Source organism: Sitophilus oryzae, unplaced genomic scaffold, assembly GCF_002938485.1.
Source record: "Sitophilus oryzae breed Bouriz unplaced genomic scaffold, Soryzae_2.0 scaffold_1189_pilon_pilon, whole genome shotgun sequence".
NCBI classification, from domain to species: domain Eukaryota; kingdom Metazoa; phylum Arthropoda; class Insecta; order Coleoptera; family Curculionidae; genus Sitophilus; species Sitophilus oryzae.
In genome coordinates this window covers 491,179-505,316 of record NW_022145825.1, presented here as the reverse complement: position 1 = coordinate 505,316, position 14,138 = coordinate 491,179, and the positions used below count along the sequence as shown (strand labels likewise).

Sequence of the window (14,138 nt, the reverse complement as noted above, 5' to 3'; positions counted from 1 at the left end):
AATGCTTTGTCGATGAAGCTATTTTGGCTTTTTGTACAATAAAGCGTTATCTATACTAATATGTTTGTAAAATCCTTAAGTGACTGACATACTGATTAATCACGATCCTGCTCAAACCACTCAACGTAAGAAGCTCAATTTTGGCATACAGGTTGATTCTAGGGTGTAGAGGTTCGATAAGAAGGGATTTTTCTAAATTCCAGTTCCAAGAGGGTGAAACCGCCCCTCAAATATTACAATATTTTTTATTTAAAAAACGGCCAAGTTTCCGAAAAAACGCTTAAACACGTATATTTTATTTTGTTTTTTACGTATTTTCAGTTTTAAAATGTATACAGGGTGATTCGAAAAATCTGGTCATTGATTAATCACGATCCTGCAAAAGCGCTTGACGTAAAAAGCTGATTTTTGGAAACAGATTGACTTTTAGGGTGTAGAGTAGCGATGGGAACTATCGAATGAATATAGACTATCGAATGGTTAATGAATGAAAAGATTTAAAACTATCGAATGGTTTCTGCTGATGATGCTAACATGGTTAGCGAAACGCGCGTCCAGTGTAAAAGTAAAAGTGTTTTGGTGTATTGTGGTGATTTAGTGTTTCATTCATTTTGTAAAGTAAAGCATATGTGACAACCTCGCCGTGCGACTAAATGGTTATCGTTGAGCCACGACTATCGAATGCTTTTGATAAATGAAATTTAGTATTCGTTTGATTTTTGTATGCGTCAGTGCATTATTAGTTCTTCCAAATTTTTATAACTTCACCGTATAAATACTGTGCTATTTTTGCGTTTACTAAAATAGTTAAAATACTAAAATAGTAGTTATTTTTTAATTTTATTTATTGACGATTGTGTGCATGTGCAGGTGGTCAAAATTTTTCCGAAAAGTTGTGTGGTTTTCCGTAGTCCGATCTTTCAATTATTTAATTTTATATGGTATATGGTCTATTTTTTAATGGGAAATTTTGAGAAGTAGCAATTTTTAAGAGAGATGAGATGAACTTAAATTAATTTTAAAAGTACATATTTGTATTTTAGATGTTTTAATAATATGAATTAGTTGAACTTAATAATCATATTAAAGTAATGTGGTTAAGTAAATGGTTATCGAACTCAAACTATGGGGTGAGAAAATTAAAATGAAAGTTTTACACGTGCCAATTTAAAAAAAAAGTTAACGATGTTTGTATTTTGTTTATGCTAATTCTCTTACATGTAGTTTTTGCGAAGAAATATTTCATTTATTTTTTAAAGTAAATGCCAGTAAAAGTAAATATAATTTTTAAATAGTAATATAAAGCACCTAATATAAATAATTTGATTTCTAATTTTTATTTATATTTTCCTTCCATTACACCGCTTGCTTAGAAAATTAATAAATGTTTATATTTCAGGATTTTAAAATTTGTTGTTAATATAACAAATTAGTTCTGTAATTATTATTATTTAATAAACCAACGTTGCCAAAAAATTAGAGACTATATTATTTTTTAAATGGGATCTAATATAAATAATTTTGACATCTAATTTGTTGTTTATATTTTGCTACTACTTAAAAAAATATTTATATTAAATGATTTTAAATTTTGTTGTTAATAGGTATAACAAATTATTACTGTTATTATTATTTTTTAAACCAGTCTTTGCTTAAAACATTAAAAATAATTTTCCTACATCCAAAATAACAAGTATTATTGCAGTGTAACAACAGAATATTAATAAAAAAATGCAGAATATATAGACATACTATCCCTAACTAACTAAAGCCAAACAATAATATTCTTTGCTAATATCAACTAATACAAAAATATGGCAACAGCGCCCTTCATAATGTATTTTCTGTGTAAATACTAGCACCTCAATAAAAAAATAATGTGTCCTTATCTATATATGACTCGCAAAAATCAAAGATGCCGGCTTCTTTCATAGCATTGCCACCGACCGCTTTCTCGGAAAAAAACGTCGCCGGGCGACAACTAAAATTCAGTTAATATTTTATTATAATCGATCCTGACGAATAAATGAATTTCATAAATGAATGAATTTTATAAATGAATGAATTTTATAAATGAATGAATTTTATAAATGAATGGTTTTGCTGCCGAATTACTAGAATACAATATTTCAAGGCAGATGACGGATCTATTCGATAATTTTTATTCGAATAGTTTTCAACGAATGTTTTCTTACTAACTATCGAATTATTCGAATGAATTGCAACTATCGAATGTTTCGATAGTATTCATTCGATAGTTCCCTCTACTAGTGTAGAGGTTCGATAAGAAAGGATTTTTCGAAACTGGAATTCTAAGGGGGTGAAACTATCCCTCAAATATTAAAATATTTTTTATTTAAAAACCGGTGAGTTTTTCAGAAAAACTCTTAAACACGTATATTTTATTTTGTTGTTTTACATATTTTAAGATTTTTTATAAATTTATACAGGGTGTTTCATAAAATATGACCATTGAGTAATCACGATTCTGCTTAAACTGCTTGACGTTTAAAGCTGATTTTTGGCAAACGGGTTGACTGTGGGTTGTAGAGGTTCGATAAGGAGGGGTTTCTCGAATCTCAAATTCCAAGAGGGTGAAAACGCCCCTCAAATTTTACAATATTTATTATTTAAAAAACTTTTTTTGGGAAAACGCTTGGACAAGCATAATTTATTTGGTTTTTTACATATTTTGATTTTTTTTTAAATCATACAAGGTGTTCAAAAAAGTTGGGTAATTTCTTAACCACGATTTTGCTTAAACTGCTTGACGTAAAAAGCGTATTTTTGGCAAACGGATTTTTCGAAAGTCAAATTCCAACGGGATGAAACTACCCCTCAAATATTACCAAGTTATATAATAATATCGCCATATTGTTTTTTCTCATGCTGACATAAATGTGAGAAAATTTTATCCAGTTTGTATGTTAATGGAAATTCTTTGTTCTTCTAGGTCTCTTATTCCTCTTGGGTACCATGCTTTAATCTTTGTGGTCCATCTGTTGTCCGTTCTTCTTGCCAGGTGTCTTGCAGATTTTTCATGTGATAGGCTAGGTCCGCTACAGATTTGGCACACCAAAATAAAACACAAATTTTTTATCCACAGATCAAGTCCGCAGGCCAAATCTTCGGGTGTATGGGGGGCTACAAATTCATATTTCTCTCTCATAGGTATCTACCAATGGTATCTACACATTCCTAATAATAAATACAAAACAATTTACAAACAAATAATTTCCAAACTAGCTACGAATATTTTATTTTAGGACTAATATTACGGTGATAAGATTTACTGATTTTATTTGAATGGAATATTTTATCAACAACTTTAATATCACGTCCGGTTATCATCGATATACACGGGTGCTCCGAACTGTATTCCGGACTTCGGCAGCATATTCTGCAGATAAAAATAAGTAAAAAAGTTCGTATAAAAGGCTGGGAGTTTTTTGACATAAGAAATTTGATTTTGATGCGAATATGACTCTTATTTGTAGGAGGTGCCACCTACATATGTATGTTTTAACTGTTTGGAAGAGTGAAACAATACACATTTCCGTGACTTTTTACGTAAAAAATGTCTCTTGGTAAAAATCGCTACGAGCAACCGTTTTCAAAATATTTAGAATGGAAATAGTCAATACATGTCTTTACTTGTTGCATAGTTATTTGACTGATTAATAAATTTAAGAAATTTTTAATTTTTTAAATTAATCATAAATTTTTCTGCGAAAAAATGGTGATAAAACAATTTCTGTTAAACTTTTGGCACAAAAACATTTCAAATTTATGATTTCAGTCTAATAACTATTTAATTAACATGTTTAATTTATGTCAATGATGACAGGCATTGATAATTTCAATTCCAGATATCTCGAGAACTATTACTCGTAGCGATTTTTACCAAGAGACCTTTTTTACCTTAAAAATGTCTTAAATGCATATTTTTTTATTTAGTAGCTTTATACAGGTACGGACGAAAAGTTATTACTCTTCAAAACAGTTAAAACACATGTAGGTGGCGCCCCCTACAAATAGGAGTCATACTCCCAAAAACCAATTTTCATCCATATCTTGACGTGACTTCAGAAATTATTTGGAAAAAATCGAAATAAAAACAAAACTTCTACACCCTGTATCTAGGTCTGTCGTAGTCTGTTGTAGTACATTTATCTATCGGCATTATAGGTATGTATTAAGTAAAATTCAAAAAACAGTTGTTTAAATAAAAAGATACTAAGTATCAAAATGTAGATGGGATCCTCATCAAGATCTATTGAGTGGCTATTTGTTATATTTTAATTAGATAATGTGTATTTACAGATAAAATTACAGTAAACCGTCTGTAAAAAAATACCAGGAAAATTACTTGGTTTAATTAATTTGTTATAAATGTTATGAATTTAAAATACATCAGTTGTTAAGCTGACAATAAAATTAATTATATACTATTTAATTATTAATGTAAATCAGAGAAAAAAAATATATTTTTATAATCATTCTATGAATCTAGTGATTTTTATCAAATTTTCTGTATAAGAAGTTTCAACGAAATAGACTATCAATCATATTATATTTTTTTTAACTCCAAGAAATATTTTATTGGACATGTTTACCAGAATCAGATTAGGTTTGACTCATAGACTTAAAACTTATTTTTAGGACTATGTAGTGATGTCCAAATACAAGACTTCCTTGGTCTTGGTCTTGCAGTCTAAAGGTGCGTCCACATTGCGCGCGATCCTGCTCGCGCTCTTGCTTCTGATTGTGCTTGCGTTGCTTGAGCTTCCTGTTTGTCGTGTTCTCAAGGTCTTTCGGCTCGCAAACAACGTCCTCCACATTGTAATGTTGTGTAAAAAACATTGTAAAAAACCGGTTATAGGTTAACCGGAATCTTTAAAAAATAATAACTTGACAAAATTAACCGACACAAATTAACCGGTTATTCAAATAACCTAACCTAGCAAAACTAAATATTTAGTTTTCCTATAGGCTTACTTACCTCTACACTCCATAGGTCTAATTCAAATTTAGATAATAAACTTAGTTAAATCGCATGATTAAATAGAGATTGTAGCAATGTAAGTATGTATATGTACAAAATGAATTTAAATAAAAATGCTAACCTCACTTTTTTGAGTAGACATGGACAAGTGATATTAAAAACCAGTAATTACTTAACATACCACAATAACTCACAAGTTCTTCCTAAATCTGGCCGAACCCAGTTATGGAATCAAACACTAAAGAGCCATGAGACCGAATGAATAAATAATGAAAGCATTATCTTCATTCACTACTTGAACTTCATAGTTCTTTGTATTCTCGTCTAAGCTTCAAGAGAGACTTCAAACTACAAATAAAATATATTTACGGTGACATGTGGGTGAAACTGGGCGAAACCATAGAAAATTTTTGAAGAACCGTTGAAAATCCGTTAAAGTCGGTTAAAATTTAAATATAGAATTTAGAGAATCTATTTTAAGTTAGGTTCGTACTTTGAATAAGAAGACTAAGGAAGGAGCATAATGCTATCCATGTATTCATGCATGGTGGGCGGAAAAAGCACTCTAGGGTGGGGATCCTTGACAGTTCTGTTTGACGATTCATTTGACACATTTAAATTTGATTTGAAATTTTATGGATTTGTCAGTCTTTACGGAGCTTATTTTATATTATTTATTATTAATTCTACTACTGATAGTTGTACAAAGGTAGTAAATCTAGATGGAAATTGTGGCAGAACTTAAATTAACAGTGACACTATCGCGATTTATCGAAAAAGGCTCTAAAATAGTTGGTTGTGTAGCGTGCGGTAGATCTCGGCAAAAATCCAGTGAAATAATGGAACAACTTTTCGCTAGTAAGTGACTATATAATATACATACGTGTAGTAAACCGATAATTTATGAAATTCACTTAAATTAACTAATTATATTTTTTCTTGCATTTTTGCTTTTATTTACTACTTGTCAAAGATTAGATGTCAAAGAATTTAGATACGTCAATTTGATTTACCAGATTTACCTGCCTCAGTAGCGTATCGGATGTTTGTGTTAATAAATAATTATTATAACTTATCTATTTTTATTAGAATTATATATTTTTGTAACAATTTTAATAATTACCAACATTTATTCACAACGTCAAATAAAACAACAAATTATTGAGTCTACCTCACGTCTACCCTACATCATAGTTTTACATTTTTTAAATAAAATTAGAACGGCACTGATAAACCGGAATTTAAGTCGCCAAGTTGAGGCCCATCGCAGTGTACCTAAGATTTTTGATATGCTCCTTCCTTAGTCTTCTTATTCAAAGGGTTCGTATCACTTGGCTAGCTGGTGGCTAGTAGTAGTCTATGGCATTAGTACTTTGTTTTACGGTCTGACCTGTCAGGGCCAGTCGGCCGTTGTTTATTATTGATTGATTATTATCATCAGGGTTCGATTTTGGTTTTGGTTTTGGGAGCGGGATCTCCCGTTATCGTCGTAATATCGGGAAGATCCGTGCCGTTCGCTTCTTCGAAATTTACGATTCAAACAACTAATATTTAATTGTTACTTGTTTTAAACAAGTACGATTTTATAAAAAATAACCGGCTATAGATTATTGAACGTAATGCAAGGTTATTAGGTTAATTGGTTAAAAAACTACCTTTAAATAACCGGTTATTTTAGAAGAAAATACTGGTTATTCAAAATACCGGTTACTTTTGCCCATCTCTACCGAACAGTCGAAACAGGCATTTTAATGCGATCGCAAGCACGCGGAGCACGGCGAGCGTCGCGAGCGCCGCGAACATCTCGCTCGAATGTTTGTCATGTTCTTCGTATTTCACGTGTTCGTTCGGCCTGCTTGCGAGTAATGTGGACGCAGTTTAATATAGTCTTAGTGTTGATTTTGCAGGGTCCAGTCTTGGTCTTCGTCTTGCTACAAGACTCTTGCAAGTCTTCTAGCATTTTTAATAGAGTTTTAATGTAAATAACATTGATTTGTACTCACGGATACTCAAAAACAAGCGAGGATGCCCAGCTGCTACTGAAAAAGCTGTGATTTTAATGATTCAAACGGAGGATGATATAATTATCCGATACTTCGTAATTGGGTAAAACAAAAAATAAACATAGAGGGAAGTATGACATAACAATTACCCTTCACGATTAATAGTATATTACATACCGAGGAGGGAAGTATTTCATTACTGTCGAGAGATTTCTTTTTGACATTTCCATATCTATAGTTACCGGTACCAGTGGTTCTTATGGAGCAAACCTTCAACAGCAAAACAAACCATAAACAAACAACTAAGTGACAGTTTTAATTTCTCGTTCGCTTTTTCGAATTTATATAACATAGAAAGCCAGAATGTTGTCGGAAAGTTCTGATAATGAAGACTACTTTAATATAGGTACTCCACCAGAATTTACAGAAGCTGCAAAAAGGGCAAAAGCCAGTTTACTTCCAGAGAAAAGTAGGGGGCGATATGAAATAGCATTGAAAGTATACGAAAAATGGTGCGCCGAAAGAAATGCTAAGAATATTGCTTCGGAGACAGTCTTGATGGCATATTTTAGCGACATGGCAGGGCAGAAAAAGCCATCTACTCTTTGGGCTACGTACAGGATGATACGGACAATGCTAGAATTAAGGGAAAAGACTGACATATCAAAATATTACAAACTCGTCGCTTTTTTAAAACGCCAGAATGTAGGTTTTAAGCCAAAGAAGTCTAGCATTTTTTCCTTCAACAAATAAATGTATTGAAATTCAATTATTATTGTTAATCTTCTTGTTTATTTTTGTTGATGTTAGATAAGTATTTAATAAAGATATTACAAGAATATTTTGCTTAATTAAATGAGGCGAGAAATAAGAAGAACCGAGTGAGGGAAATGGGAAGAGGGAAGAAATGTAGATAATTTGACAATTTCAAAATTTTTAAAACAGGCAACAGTCAAATTTAAACGTGTCAGCACCAACGACAAAGAAAGCAACATCTGCCAGGCATTGGCTTTCTTTGTCACTCACATTACTTAAATCATGATACCGCGGCCATTTTGCCAACAAAGAAGCTGGCCGGGCTGTCCTGGCAAGTAATTTAAACAATAAAAAAGCTTTTTTACAATATTAAATTACCATTTGGATGTATTTAATGCGATTATTCAGTTAACTGGTAAGTCAGAAATTAGACACAAATACTTTATTCGTAAATACAACTAAGATGTAGCCGTATTTTTGTATTTTTAGATTTCAACTTTTGCAAAGACCCGCCGATAGAACTTGCCTGGCAGCGTACCTGTTTAACTGAACGTATTATTTCCTGATAATAATATCAAAACACGTAAGTACCTCTATAATTTATGATGAAAAATGATTTTGATTATGTTTTATATTATTTACATACTTTCTAACCTCAAATAATAGTAAGATCCTTGTTTATATCGCACAGCCCGTTCAAAACTGAATTGTCTTCAAAAAATGTTTACAAAACAAACAATTATTACAAAAACAATGTCCTTTTTAATCTGATTTATACCTCAGAAGAATGCCAGTAAAATTTTATTAAATCAACATTATATTATTTGGCCATTAATATGCAAAAAGGAGCATATTGCCTTAACTTAAATTTTCTTTAACTTCTCCTGACAATGTTCTCTATATTCTCTATTTTGCGATAGTAAACTTTTGAACGGGATGTGCGATATATAAAATACATAATATATCCAAGGGTATGATCTGATAAAAGTATTTTTTTATGCATTTTTTGGTTGTTTATGCACGTTGGCTTGGTTTATGTTTTATTCAGCTTATATTTATTTTGTATAACGGTTTTTTTTGCCTTTGGAATGGCATGCATTGAGGATAGATAGTATTTCATTAGATGATTAAAGGAATTTAAATTAGCATATATTTTTTGTGATATTAGTGTGTTATCATGATACAGTTAGTTGTATCATAGTGCCTTATGCATGTTATTTACCTATTATATACTTATGTATTATCAGTAGATAGATGATAATATACTACTAAAATGTCTTTTTAATAGTGTGTTTATCTTCCCAATTCACTAGTTATTTGCAAAATGTATTTTGAACTAATTTAAGTCATTAATTGATTATCTTTCTTTTTCAGGTTCAGGGATATTTTTTTTCATTGTTAAAAAAATATATATATATTTCAATATTATTGTAATATAAATCGCAGCTCTAAAAAATAAATGATATTGTTTACTAATGTGTAATTTATTTACTATGAATTTTCTCTGAGAATAATAAGCCTTTAATAATATCATTGATTTGCTGTGTAAAGTTAATAGACATATTTTTTAATACATTAAATTATATTAAAGTAATAAAAAATATGTTTATTAACTTTAAACAGTAAGTCAGTGATACTTATAAAAATATTTTTTTAAAAATTTCCCCTCTTTTAAACCCCGCCCCTCCAATTCCCTTCAATTTAGCTAGTACTGCCAGGCGACACCAGGTGGCGTCTGTTTCCATTTTTTAACATGAAGTTAGCATTTCTTTAATGTACCTATTCCCTGATAAATACTATAACCACAACTATAACTTAAAATAACGTTTACGACTAGACAATGAATAAGATTTTTAATATTCCACTTCACGAACCCAGTAAAAAAAGTTTTAAAGGTTTTCTGGTGAAATGTTTTACGTTATTTTCATATTTTCGTGACATTTGAGAGGCAGCTTGAAAATGGCAAGGACGCCGGGAGCTTTTTAAAAGTTGGTAAAGTTTAGGATGTCGACAGTAAATTGAATTATTCAGAAGAACTCCTTTTAAGAGCTGTTTTTTTAACGAGAAGCTCACAGTGGTTTTAAAGCAGATGGAAAAATATATTTATTATTCTCGATTTAAAAATAATTCAAAAAGAAAATGATTTTAGAGTTTATAGCAGAAAAATAAGTAAATCTAGAGAAGATCCCAGATATTTACTAAAAAAAGGCACGTTTTTCGTAAAAAAAAATTCTGGTTCAGTAACAGACATTAAATAAATAAATGCCTTTATTGTCAAAAAATTTTACAATTTGTAGACAAAGGTAAAGTAAACAAACAAAAGAGAATACAAAACAAGCATACAAATTACATTGTCAGTCTTATTGTTTAAAATAAACATTTATAAATGTTTACAATGTCAAAGAATAAAAAAATAAAAAAAATAAAAATAAGACTCAAAAATATTTAAAAAAAAAATATATTCAAAAACATATTTAGTAAGAAATGTCTATACCTATGTGGCGGATTCATCTATCCAAAAAAATCCTTATGGGTTTTTCGCCACTGCACTGCAAGAAAAATCTACAAAATAAAATAGTTATTTTTTGTAAACACTTCTGGCGTTAAACCTAAACGGACGCTGCTTGTCAGAAATTGTGTTTACAGTAATAAAAATTTGCCTAACAAAGAAAAAAATGCTTAACGTTTCGGAAAGTTTTCTCTTTCCGTCGTCGGAAGCAAAAAAATATAAAGAAACAAGAAAAAAAAACTATTTAAAATATTTAAATTGAACTATTCGAGAACACTTTACTTTTTAAAACAGATACGTCTACAAGAAATCGTTGACGTTCTGTTAAAAAGACATTATATTAAGTTAAACTTCAAAATTAACAATTACTACCTGATAATTACTTAATAAGGTAAAACCAAAAAGCCCAAACTTTCTGTATGATTATTTTTAAATTTCACGTATGTTATGTTTATTTATGTAATGTTCTTTAAAATCAAAGAAGCGATTGCCATACATTACTAACATCTACAGATGCATGAGCAATACATTTATTTTTATTAGATTGAATTAAAAAAGCCTCTTTTATTTTTCTTTTAGAGGCTATCGCTTCTTTCATTATATTTTTGGCGTTATTAAAATTTATTCTGTACCCTGTGTCCCATGAATGCTGACAAATCTTAGATTTGTGAAAATCTCCCTTTCTTAAATAATCTTTATGTTCTTTAATTCTAACATTTAAGGATCTATAGTCTGTCCAACGAGAAGACCCTTGACAGTGATAGATGTGTCTGTCATTTTAATTTCAAAGTAGTTTATTTTATTTTACAAAGAAATAAGTTGGTACAACTGGAACGCATAGCAGATATCTGTGGCGATATATTTAAAATTTGATTGACAAGATGACAAGTGATTACTTCAAAATTGTATAAAACTGAAAAAATGTAATCGAGTTATTTTATTTAATAAAAACGGTATGTGTTAATACAAAACAAACAAGAACAAGGCACTACATACCAAAAAAATATAAAAAATAACTATTATTTACTTTCAAGCTTTATGAAACTACCCGCATTTATGATTATATTTATCAATATAACTTATGTACAAATACAAATTTGTAATATTCCACAGGTATAAATAAAACAACATAGGTAAATACAACAACTATTTTATTAATAATAACACCTACCAAATTTTATACCTTAAAGGTGGATTAATTACCTTTAATCTTAATTTTTTTAAACCAGTACCTTTTGACATTATTTTTCTGCACCAGTACTAAAATCCATTATTTACCTATCGTGTGATGTCGATATTTTACAGCTACTCCAGTTTTTAGTATGTGTTTAGTTTGATCCTTATATACGAAATGCACTTATCTACGACGAAATGGTATACAAACTTTATCGATGGCAACTTCATTGGTGTATAAGACTTTCTGCCTGGGCAGCGTGTATTAACCATAAACTGTGCTCTGGGCCTACAGTTAATTTTCACTCGATTTTTCCTCCACTTGACTTCAAAAGACACAAAACACACGTAATAATACGAATCAAAATGCATCATCTTTCAAAATGCAGGGTATTTAACAAAAGTTGACACAAAATTATAACCAATAATTTGGCAAGACTTTGACAAGCGTCAAAAATGACAAAAATCTAAAGGCGAGTTCATACGCATCGGCGTCCGTTTGTCGTTCATCGTTCCGTCAAACCAATAAAATTGAAATACGATCTGTCATTTTTTAAATAAACCAATAAAACTGGTTAAAAACAACAAGACACGACGTATGACGGATTTATATTTAAACCCATCCATAGATAACTTAAAAATTATTAGAAACATTTTTTAGTAAAATAAATAGATTGGTATGGGACGTCATCTGCTTTTCTTCTGTCATCGTCTGTCGAAATCTTACCTGAGAAAAAAAACAGAGTATAGATGTTTCACCAATGTAAAATTTATCGCATTCACAGGGTATTTGGTATATTACATTTTTTGTTTGTTGTTCTGTATTCATTGGTTTAGTATGTGATGAAATTGATCTAAGTGTATTTTGTGTTTTGAAAGTTGTTTGTATGTTATATTGTTTTCCTATCCTTCTTATTTTTTTCCGAAACGCCTCGTATATATGGAATTGTAAGTTGTATATATTGTGTATTGTTATCTTTGTGTCTATGCTTTGGGGTTTATATTTCGTTTAATGTTTTGTCAATAAAATATGGTGGATAGTCGTTTTTTATTAATGTATTTTTTATGTGGTTTATATCTTTGTTTAGTGAAATGTCGTCTGTACATATTATTTTTGCCCTATCATATAAACTTTTTATAACACCTTTTTTACACTTATACTGTGATTAGATGTGAAATTTAAGTATCTATCTGTGTTTGTGGGTTTTCTGTAAACATCTAAAATTAGTTTATTTTGAAATTTTGACACTAAAACATCAAGAAATGGCAAACGATTACCTCTCTCTACTTCTAAAGTAAATTTTATGGTAGGTTCGCCAGAATTTATATATTCCAAACAAATGAGCCCAGGGGGGCCTAGGGCTTTTGTTTTTTTTAAAAATTAAAAATAATTTTAAAAAACACATTTTTTGAATAAAACGTTTACATGAATTTCTCTATCAATAAATTTCCTAGACTTGGTTATCAAGCCGTGTTTCCGTAGATTACTTAAATACCTAAAAATTTTCTAAAAAAATAAAAATTAACACATTTTTTGAACACAACAAAATACTAAACAAAACTAGAAATTTTTACTGCATCACAAGCAAATAAAAATTACCTAATACGTAGCCAAGAGTCATAATTCAGGATTTCTCTGGGGGGTGCCCAGCAGTGTCTGGGGGAAGGGGGGGGAGGGCACCCCCGGGCACCCCTGTAGTTACGCCAACGGCTCTCTTCTGGAGCTTGAAAATGCGGTCAAATTGAGTCGCACAACACGTACCCCAGAATGGAAGGGCATATCTGAGGTGCGTATTATACTGGATGTTCCTTAAATAAATACAGGTGTTTTCACTGTAGCATATTTCCACTCCATAAATATGCTCATGCGATTTTTTTATGTATGATATACAGGGTGAGTCTTAAATAAGTGCAAATATTTTCAGGGGTAGCATAATTCAGAAAAATGATGTGTTTTTTTTCGCAAAAAAAATCGAAAACTTGGAATTTTTTTGAAATAAAAGGAAATTTTTTTGGTTTTTAGTTAAAAACATAATTTCTTAATAATATGGCAACATAGGGAGTAGATTAAATTTACAACAATGAAAGCCCAGAAAAGATCCAGTGGTTCCCATCCCCATCTTTTCATGGTATTTTGACGACGTTTCGTGCACTACGAAACCCCTTCATCAATGAATAAAATCAATAATCATCCGTTTTCGGTAAAAAAAGGTGATACTTTCAAAAAAATGTTATAAAATTTGAATAAAACTGTAAAACTCAATAATGACAATTTTATTACGAATAAAAAGATAAATCTCTTTCTATGTACAAAATATAACCAAAAAATTGTTTTTTCTACTAAAAGGGCATTGTACTTTCTCAAAATCGAATTTTAAAGTATACAACAACAGGTTCAAACTAATTAAGAACTTGATGATCGGATGGAGCATATAGTAAGGGTAATTAAATGAGAAATGCATCGTATCCGGGAAACCAGTGTCTCGTTAATTTTCCCTCTAAATATAGAACTTTAGCGATATTTCAACCTGAAAATCTATTTGAACTCTATTTTGACTTATTATCTAAAACTGTTGTTTTATTTTATGTAAATATATCGATATTATTTTTCCCGCGACTATATTTCTTTAACTAATGTTATTTTTTGACAAATTTTATGTCAATTTTTAGCGAATGACATCTGGAGATTGAC

General features: G+C 30.3%; 1 protein-coding gene across 1 annotated transcript in view; it reads left to right on the top strand.

Moving 5' to 3' along the window:
* Window positions 1–14,138, top strand: part of LOC115891646 (pancreatic triacylglycerol lipase-like) — a 44,537-nt gene that overhangs the window by 16,395 nt on the left and 14,004 nt on the right. The window lies entirely within an intron of this gene.